At 36.2% G+C, this 9,913-nt stretch overlaps 1 long non-coding RNA gene across 1 annotated transcript; it reads left to right on the top strand.

The window, feature by feature from the left end:
- Positions 1-5,355: 5,355 nt before the first annotated feature.
- LOC108996405 lies at positions 5,356-9,542 on the top strand. The gene is made up of 3 exons (XR_004797956.1): positions 5,356-5,503; positions 8,700-9,415; positions 9,528-9,542. It is a non-coding gene; the product is annotated as an uncharacterized LOC108996405 (long non-coding RNA).
- The last annotated feature ends 371 nt before the right edge of the window (positions 9,543-9,913 follow it).

Raw genomic sequence — 9,913 nt, 5'->3', positions numbered from 1 at the left:
TGTAATGATTGGTGGAAAATAGTTTATTGAATGAAGAATCACACTGCATTTTCGGACTTAAATCGTGTGTTATCAATAATTGTTGAAGAAGCGATTTGAGTATATTTGCCAACTGTGAAATGGGGAAATAAGAACCGATAAAACTGACACGCATGGATCCTCTATTAAACCTCGGACCCCTACCAATGAAAACATAATTTGCATAAACGAACTGATTAGAGAAGTTTTCAAATGAGACTGCTTTTCATCATGAGAAAAATATAGCATTTGGCCAAATTGTTTTCATATGCTGAAGCATGACATGTAGGAACAAGGGAGAAACCGAACATGCTTATTGAAAAAATATAGACCAGCTTTTTTTTATGAGAGGATATCATCCCAATTTTATTGATTAACCTCTCTTTTGGCGGAAGAATACTTGCACAAAACAAAAGCTTGGAGGTTACAAAAATCTCAAAACCAAGCTTTAAAATGAAACTAAAAGACATGGACATTAGTTATATGGATTTTGTTAAGTGAAGGGATTCTGAAATGCTTGCTACTACTGGCCTTAATATTGCTTGCTACCAAGATAAGAGCTAGGATGTGATACCCCATGTGATAAGGATAAGGGTAGATGGTGTATGAGATTCCACATTATTTGAGAATAAGAAGTTTTTACTCTTTATAAAGTTCTAATGGAGTTCCAATTGTATCATTGACTAGTCATTTTGGAGTATAGGTCATATGGTTTGGGTTTTTCATTAGAGCGTTACAAATTATATCAGAGCTTATCCCAACTAGAAATGTGGGACTTGAACCATGTCATTTACGATGGACTGACCCGACGAGGATGTCGAAAATCTGAGGGTAGATTGTGATACCTCATATGATATGGATAAGAGTATGTGATATATGAGATCCCACATTATTTGGGAATGAGAATTTATTGCTCTTTATAAGGTTCCAATGAGGTTTCAATTATATCATTGACTAATCCTTTTAGAGTATAGATCATGTGATTTGGATCTTCTATTGGGGCGTTACATAGGATGTGTTGGCCTGGACAAGCTTGTTGCTACATGGAGGCAAATAGATGAGGATACGTTCTTTGTGATACCTTTGGTCATACATATGCAGAACTACATCATCCTTTCATATGGTTTTCAGCACGTATGTCTCTTTTGGGCAAGTTTAGAGTTATCTTGAGAAGGTTTGTGTTTTTCTGTAAAAAAAACACGACCTGCATTGACATTCTTGCACTTAGTTTTCAGGTATATCACTTACCATGAATCAGGAGGCTATTCACTGATATCTTTGCCTTATGCAGTAGACTGTAGGGCTATTCTATAGTAAGTAATGGAGGCTATTCACTCGTACCTTTGCCTTGTGCAGTAGAATGTACTAAATGATGAAATTGAGACGGCAGTTAATGATAACTCTTAGGATGCTTTCTCGATATTACTAGAGAAAATGGTAGACTGTATGGCTCCTTTATATTTTGGGACGACCAGAAACTTGGATCTAGTGATGATGTTTCATGTTTACGTGGGGATTGATATACTAGATTCAGGTTTCTGGCTTCATTCTTTGAGACATGGAAGTGAACCCTTGGCTAATGTTTGTATTCACTTAATCAACCATGTCAGTGAATAACTTATCAAAAAATAGGTCAGTGAATAGTTCATTTATTTCTCAATGGTTGAAGAATTATTGTGTTTGAAAGTAGAAGCAGTGTTAAATGATTCTTGGAGTACTTGAATGAAAGGATGTTATGGGGGCGATGTAGACATACATTAGCCCAACCGTTAGATCCATGCGTGAGGTTTATAAATAACACTAATCAAACTTGAAAATAGCATAGTGTTTCGATTTAAAATGATAAACAAATAAAAAAAAATGATAAATTAACAATAGATATTGTTGGGTTAGCTCCTTTGGAGTCTCACATCGATGGGGAGTGATGGAGGAGTCAAGGCCCATGGCCTATAAATAAGAGGGCTTAGCCTCTAGTTAAAGTACACCAAATCATAAGCTTATTTAGTAACTTGTGATTCTAATAAAATTCCTCTATTAGCTTTTTCTTGTAAAAGAGAAAGAGCTGAGAGTTAAAGTTTTGCTAATGGGAAAGCTTTGTGGGTGTCATATGGGGTGAGGAGAAAAATTGTGTGATTGTAATAATTTTTCACATAGTGTATTTTCTTCTCTGGATCTGGTGGTTTTTTCTTCTGTTTTGGGAGTTTCCACGTAAATTCTTGTGTTGTTATTATTTTTCTATTTTTCTTCATATTTCACCAAAGGGTGGATCCTAGGGGGTGAATTTAGGAGGTCCAAATTCCTAACAAGTGGTATCAGAGCCACTAGGTTCTTTTTGGTAGGTGGAGCTTTGGTGTGGTAGTGTGGATACGTACAGTCTAAGGAGGTTCTGTCTAGGAGATTGGTATTTAAGTGGTCCAGTGTGACCCTCTAATCTTTCCTGAGAACCTTGAAGTTCTGTCTAGGAAAGAATAATCTTTCCTGAAAACTTACTTAGTGAGTACCATTCATTTCTACGGTAAAATTCATCGAGGCAATGTCAAGAAGTAAGGCTTCAAATTCTATCAGATATGAGGTGGAGAAATTTGATGGGAGAATCAATTTTGGCTTGTGGCAAGTTCAAGTCAATGATGTTTTGATTCAATCAGGATTACACAGGGCGTTGAAGGACAGACCAACCCCTGAAGTCAACAGTGATACTAGCGTGACTGATGAAACAAAGAGCAGATCTGTAATGAGCGATGAAGATTGGGAAGATCTGGATTTGAGAGCAGCAAGTGCGATACGTCTGTGCTTGGCCAAAAATGTTCTTGCAAATATACATGGAATATCTACGGCAAAGGAACTCTGGGAAAAGCTAGAAGAGTTGTATCAGACAAAGGGTGTCTCAAATCGGGTGTACCTGAAGGAGCTGTTTCATACACTACATATAAGTGAAGGTACGACTATTTCAGATCATTTAAGTGTTCTCAATGGCATTGTCTCTGAGTTAGAATCTATTGGAGTTAAAATTGATGATAAGGATCAAGCCTTGCGGCTCATCTGGTCTCTTCCATCTTCCTATGAGTATATGAAACCTATTTTGATACATGGGAAGGAGAAAATAATTTTTTCAGAGGTTACCAGTAAACTCTTTTCTGAAGAGAGAAGACTAGGTGGTGGAAGAAATGGTCTACCTGTGAACTTAGCATTGGTAGTAGCTGGTAATGGGAAGAAGAATAACTCCATGAAGATGAAAGTAGTCTGCTGGGGGGTGTGGACAATCTGGGCACATCAAGAAAAATTGTCCAAGAGCAGGAGCAGGTTCGGCAAGTAGCTCCAAGTCAGTAAATGGAGATACTGGTAATGAAACTAACATTGTGTCCTTCTCCATGGAAGACGATGTCTGTTAAAGAGACATGTACATTCTCATGGCATGCCTTTAATTCCCAAAGTTGTCATGATAGAGGATGTGTTAATGTTAGCAAGTCCACAAGTTTGCACACAGGCATTGGTTTGGCATTAATGCAGGGTGTGGTGGAAATTTATGTCGATGGCTGATGAACTTCCAAGAAAGTCAAACGAGGAAGCTGCACCATAATTTTTTAGTAAGGTTATTTTTGACATGTGTCGAAATTGAAATGTTTGGAATTGGTTTATTCTGAGTGGGTATACTTTTATGGTGGAGCATGATAGCAGAAGTTATGAAGATCTTCATTGCGGTAGAGCGTGGCTGTGGGATCAGCCAAAATTGCAAGGTGGAGATTGTTGGGTTAGCTGCTTTGGAGTCTCACATAGGTGGGGAGTGATGGAGGAGCCAAGGCCTATGGCTTATAAATAAGAGGGCTTAGCCTCTAGTTAAAGTATACCAAATCATAAGTTTATTTAGTAACTTGTGACTCTAATAAAATTTCTCTATTAGCTTTTTCTTGTAAAAGGGAAAGAGGTGAGAGTTAAAGTTTTGCTAGTGGGGAAGCTTTGTGGGTGTCATATGGGGTGAGGAGAAAAATTGTGTGATTGTAATAATTTTTCACATAGTATATTTTCTTCTCTGGGTCTGGTGGTTTTTTCTTCTGTTTTGGGAGTTTCCACGTAAATTCTTGTGTTGTTATTATTTTTCTTCATATTTCACCAAAGGGTGGATCCTAGGGAGTGAATTTAGGAGGTCTAAATTCCTAACAGATATACCACCGCAGGATCTGAACCTCTTGATTTGGATTCTGGGAATCATGGACATGGTCATTAAAAACCATCGGATTACATGGTCTTCTCAATGAATAATTTAGACAAGCTTGCTTTCACGGCTTGTTGTACAATATTTACAGAGTTTCCAACATGCTTAGTATTTGGGATGTGATCAAAGTTGCCGAAGAACTTTACTCTTAATCTTTAATTATTATTTTTTTTATTTTAAATTACACGATATGACACATTTTAACTGATTCTTAAGATATACTATATCGGTGATAAAATAAAAAAATAAAAACATCATCTCTCATAAACATGATCAATTGATTCAATTTTCCTGCTTAAACACATCTGTTAAATTTCATTGTTTCAATTGAGCTCACAGATTCAACCCAATAGAGCTCCAATTTAAAAATAAATAAATAAAAGAATTTACTAGGGCCACTAGACTTTGTTTGGTTATACAAATTATCTCATCTCATCATTACAATTTTTCTAAATTTTCATCTAAAATACAATTAACAATTCTATTTTTTCAAATCTCAAAATAAAAATTATATTATAATAATATTTTATTTTATTTCCAACTTTCATATAATCTTATCTGTGTAATCAAACAGGATCTAAAAAAGCAAAAAGCACGGCCATTCAATTTAAATACCGGGCGGGATGGCCTGCATTTGGTCAACTTAGAGTATTGGCAATGGTCTAGTAATTGTCAAGTCTAAAATTTGATTAAAAGTTGAAATTTTAGATAAAGGCAAAATCATTGGAGAGGTTAATCCACGTTGAACTATCAATTCAAAAGTCAAAATAATAATATAATATTAAATATTTTAATAATAATTTTTTAATTTTTATATTTTACAAATACATACTATATATTAATTGATAATTTAATTTTTACTTAAAATTATTATTTCTCAATTTTTTTTTCTCAACCTAATTATTCAATAATAACCATTGAGAATATTTGTAAAGTAAAATATTATTTTAGAGATAAATAGTAGCTGATTAAATTAAAAAATAAATGAATAGATTTTATTATAGCTCAAAAATAAAACTTCAAAATTTTGATTACTTCAATACAAATCACTTTTAAGCTAATTAACTAAAATTTGGGTAGTTACAGGCATTTGGTTAGGAAGTGCCTTATTATAGAATTATGATATTATCGGGATTATTGAGTAGGCAAGGTATGCAATTGAAATTGGTTTTTCACTCAAAAACCTAGCACCAGGGAAAGGACTGTTTCCCTCTATCTGCCGACCCGCTTCACCACCAGACTTCTCCAGCTCCAGTCCTACGGTGATAACCCGGTGTAAGTCTCCTCCTCCTCCTCCTATTGACTTGGCTTCCGAGAAAATAAGTGAATTCATGATTCATTTTCTTCCGTTACTTCTTTGTTTGATTAGTAACTATTTCTTTTATTTGATAGTGTAACAAAAATGGTAATGGTCCGTATAAATTGAGTGAGTTTTCATCTGAATGGAAGTTGTAAGGGGCTTGATGACTTGAGTTCAGAATGACAAACTGAAATGGGTTTTCACTGGTGAGAGGAGACTATGTTCCTATAATTATGTGCTGTTCCCCAGGCTTGTGCAGAAATGCCATGGCCCCGACTCACCCGACTAAAGTCGGGTTGATCTTAATTATCAGGTTTAAGATGTATATTAATGTCCAATATGTAGGTGAAATTAAACATACATGTGTAGGTGAAATTAAACATACTCTCTCTCTCTCTTCATTCTTTTCGTTCTTCCCTGTGCATTTTGCTAGATCTCATAGTTTACCTGCTCGATCTTCCATTTGCATGCCAATTTGAAGTTCTACGTCATCTTTGGCTCGGATCCTCAAGCTCCTGGTTTGTCCATTCTCTGGTTTCGATATCCTGTTCAGATTTTCTGACCCCTTCAATTCGATTTTTATTTATAATGATTTTGTTGGTTTATACTAGTGTTTCTGGTGGAATAGACCGATACTAGTATTTCTGGGATGGAATGCCATCCTTAATTTCTGGAGGTGGTGGCAAACCTTCCCATGGTACTTTAATTTATGGGGACAATATAGTGCAGTATTCCACTGAGTTTTGGTCCTGGCCTGTCAAGTGTTGTACGTGTTGGTCATTTAACAGCAATATTGTCTTATAGTCATAGAAAAGTATGCATGCAATTTTACATGGATCTGAGCACTTAAAGTAATTTTCTTCTTAGTTTTGTTAAAGTAATTCCAAACCTTTTTGAAATGAGGTTGGTTGCTGTTTTTGCCATGTTCTGTAAGGGTGTGGTTTGGTTTAAATTTCTTGTTCTATGTATGCACATCTTGGTCAAGTAAACATCGTGCCTGGGTTTTGTTAGGTCTGCTCGTCACTATTTTGCACATATATGGACTGTCTGTGCGCCGTTTTAAATTTCCCTTTTGCTTCTCTTGTAGTTGGGTGGACCATATACATTAAGTTTGAGCACATAGATGCTAATACCTCCCATTTCCATAGGTTTTTTTTTTATCAATGACAGCATTCCAATTAGCTTTCACTACATTCCCTTCACGTTTTTTTTTTCCATTGAATCCTACCCCTTTGCTGGCTGTATATGCTTATTTTCTTGCGTACATTTGCATATTTGTTAGTCCTAGATGTTTTCCCTTTCTCTTTGGCTCTGCTAACAAAGAAAATACAATTGGTTGTGTTTCTCCATATTGGTTTGTCCTCTGCTCTAGTTTTGCTAATTGGTATACCACTATCTTTTTAGCCTCAAGGCTTATGGTTTGCATGATGGTATGATTTTCATTTTCGATCTTTTATTAGAGAAACTAAACCATTATTGTGTTGACTTGAATCATTTGTTGTGCTATTATTGATTTGAATCATTTGCTGTAGCAGACTCAATCATTTGAATCATTCGTGTTGGGAGAGATGGGAAGTTGCTATTGATGAGGAAGTCGTGTGTTTGATGTGTTATCTTTCCATCTCTTTCCATTTTTTTTATTGGCACCGGGTGTCCGGGAACAGTGTCCTGACTAATCCCGGAGGTGCACAAACCCTCAGCAAGGAGTTTTCCGCAAGTGCACCTCGGGCAATCCAAGTTGAAAATACCCTAGTCCGATGACCCCGAGAGATTGTTTGCACCTAATGAGACTTTTTGATCCTTGGACCTTGGAAGGAGCATACCACTAAGACCAAGGCCTTTACCACTTGAGCCAATCCCTAGGGGTTCCATCTCTTTTCATTCTTTTTGTGGGAAGTTGTATCTTGTCTGTTTTGGTGGAAGGGCTTTTAATTTGCAGGAGTAAAATGATGATGGAATGGGGTTTTTGGGGTTGTGACATTTTGATGAGGAATGAACTAATGGGAAAGAGGGCTCGGGATATTAGGTTGCATGGAAGTCTGGTGGTTTGCAGGATGGGTTTTGGGAAATCTTTGGTGGTAGAGTTTCATGATTGATGCTATTATTGATTTGAATCATTTACTACATGTGTTTGATTCTGTTTAAGACCAAAACCCAGCTTTTTTTAACTTGGAAATTATTATTATTATTCTGTTTTTTTTAGTTGGTAAGACTACCAAAAATAGAAGCTGCAATTGGAAATAAATGAAATATTTGTTTGGGTACTGGTCCACTGGATAAGTTTTTTTAACTGTACTTATCTGCATGATACAGTACTTAGACAGGAACTCCATTCTTTGGAATAAGGGGAGACTAATTATCGGTAGGGGAAAAAGTGTATATATTGCATGTGCATATATATATATAAATGGATATATATTATACAGGACCACAGGTACATATGTTTCCATGAGGCTGAGTTTCATGTTGCTAAATTTAGACCATGTACGTACATATATAGATGTCACTCCATCTCCAATAGTCTAAATTTAGTACCATGAAACGTGGACAAAATCTTATGGAATGCTAGGAATGTATCATTGCCTAACCGAACTTGATGTTTCCATTCTCACATTGTAAAAAAAAAAAGACCCGGATCTCAATCCAACCTGGAATGGTCGGGTCGGGCCCAAACCCAGTTTGGCCTGGTCGGGTTGCAGGCCTACTGTTCCCCTGGTGGCTTTAACTTAATTATCTTATTTCGGCTTTATTTTTTAAAAAATTATATTTCTACAGTATATTCTAATGCAGTATTAAGATTAAAGGCAGAATATTGGGATGGTTCATTTTTATTTTTTTTATGACTACGTATATAACTATAGTTCTCACTGATAATGCTCATAGCTCTTTTAAAATACCTGAAATTTAGGGCTTCTACATGCAAATGTATCAGCTCTCACAAGGACAAAGTTTCTCCGAATTGATGAAGAACTTGTGGTCCCTAATTTGAACTCATCAAGTAAAAGAAGGTCCTTTCAAATATCAAATTGGGACACAGAACTGTTTTGGGTCAATGTGTTAATATAGTTGTCAATTCATCTTTAATTGTTTGTGGATTTAAGTCCCTCTGAAAATGCATGTGTATATATGACCAACTAAAGAAAAAAATTACCCTTGCTGATTAAAATGCAGTATTTGAAGGTTTTCATGGAGGCTGAATCTCAAGATCCTAGACCTCTGGTTAGAGCCACACTTCGCCTTGGATCAGAAACATATTCTGTCAACGCAAACAAGGGTACTCTTTCTGAGCAATTGATTTCAATGAAAGAGGAAAGTATGAGTATATTGAAGGAATTCATCACCAAACATAATGTTCCTAATGATGTCCCCGATGAACTTGTTGAAAGCTCTTCAGAGGAGGATACCGAAACCCCTGAGAAGACCCATGTGAAGTCAAAGAAGACGAAATTAACATAATTATTCCTTTCTCCTCCTTGGTTTAAAACCCCAAGAGACAAATGGGAAGCTCCTTCATTGTGTTAGAACTGTCTTGAACAATATCTTGAAATAGTTAGTACATTAGATGTTATGCAAGATGAAGTGCTTATGTCCTTTTCCATTTGACTTCTGTATTCTCAAGACTCTGCTTGTCACAGAATCTTTGTTCAAGTAGTTTGGCCATGTAAATTCTAACCACGGAGGAACCGGAGCTTTGAGGTAAAAGACTCGAGCCAGCAATTGGGTGTTCGCAGCAAGACGACAATAGAGTGTCGCTGGAATTAGCAACCGGTCTCATTGCAAATTCCCTCTGGAACATTATGATCGCACGTCTGAATGCCGGTTGGCGATTCAGTGTAACTTGAACGTGAGATGAGAGGGGAGGAGATTTGATACCAATATAGGGGGAGGTCAGTCTTGAGAACATTTCCTTCTATAATCAGTTGACACCAAAATTACTTCAAGTCTCCATATGAACAATATAAATGGGTGTTTGATAAACTAACTTCGAATTCTCTACAGATATCACTGGATTAAACAAGGAGCTCCGGATTCTGAAATCAGTAAACTAGAGAGTGGCTTCCAAACTAAAAAATGAAAAAAAAAAATGGAGAATGTTCTCATAAATTGTAATTAATTTTTGTTAATCATTTAATAAATGAACAAATTTTTTTATTTTTTTCAAAATCAATTGGTTTAAGTCAATTCTTTTTCTAACCCCACAGGCCACGACACTGAAGCCTGAAAAGCTAAAATCAGTGGACTAGAGAATTTAGAGGTCTTCAACCAGGCTCCATTTTCCTCTTCATAAAGTAATGACATCAATCAACTTGACACAAAATGCAACAAGAATAACCGAGGACAACAAACTCGATTATTTCACCACCTTCAGGCATCTCCTTTCCCAA

The sequence above is a fragment of the Juglans regia genome, chromosome 1 (genome assembly GCF_001411555.2).
Source record: "Juglans regia cultivar Chandler chromosome 1, Walnut 2.0, whole genome shotgun sequence".
Classification (NCBI taxonomy): domain Eukaryota; kingdom Viridiplantae; phylum Streptophyta; class Magnoliopsida; order Fagales; family Juglandaceae; genus Juglans; species Juglans regia.
Note: the sequence above shows the minus strand (reverse complement) of the source record. Positions and strands in the feature narration are given on the sequence as shown.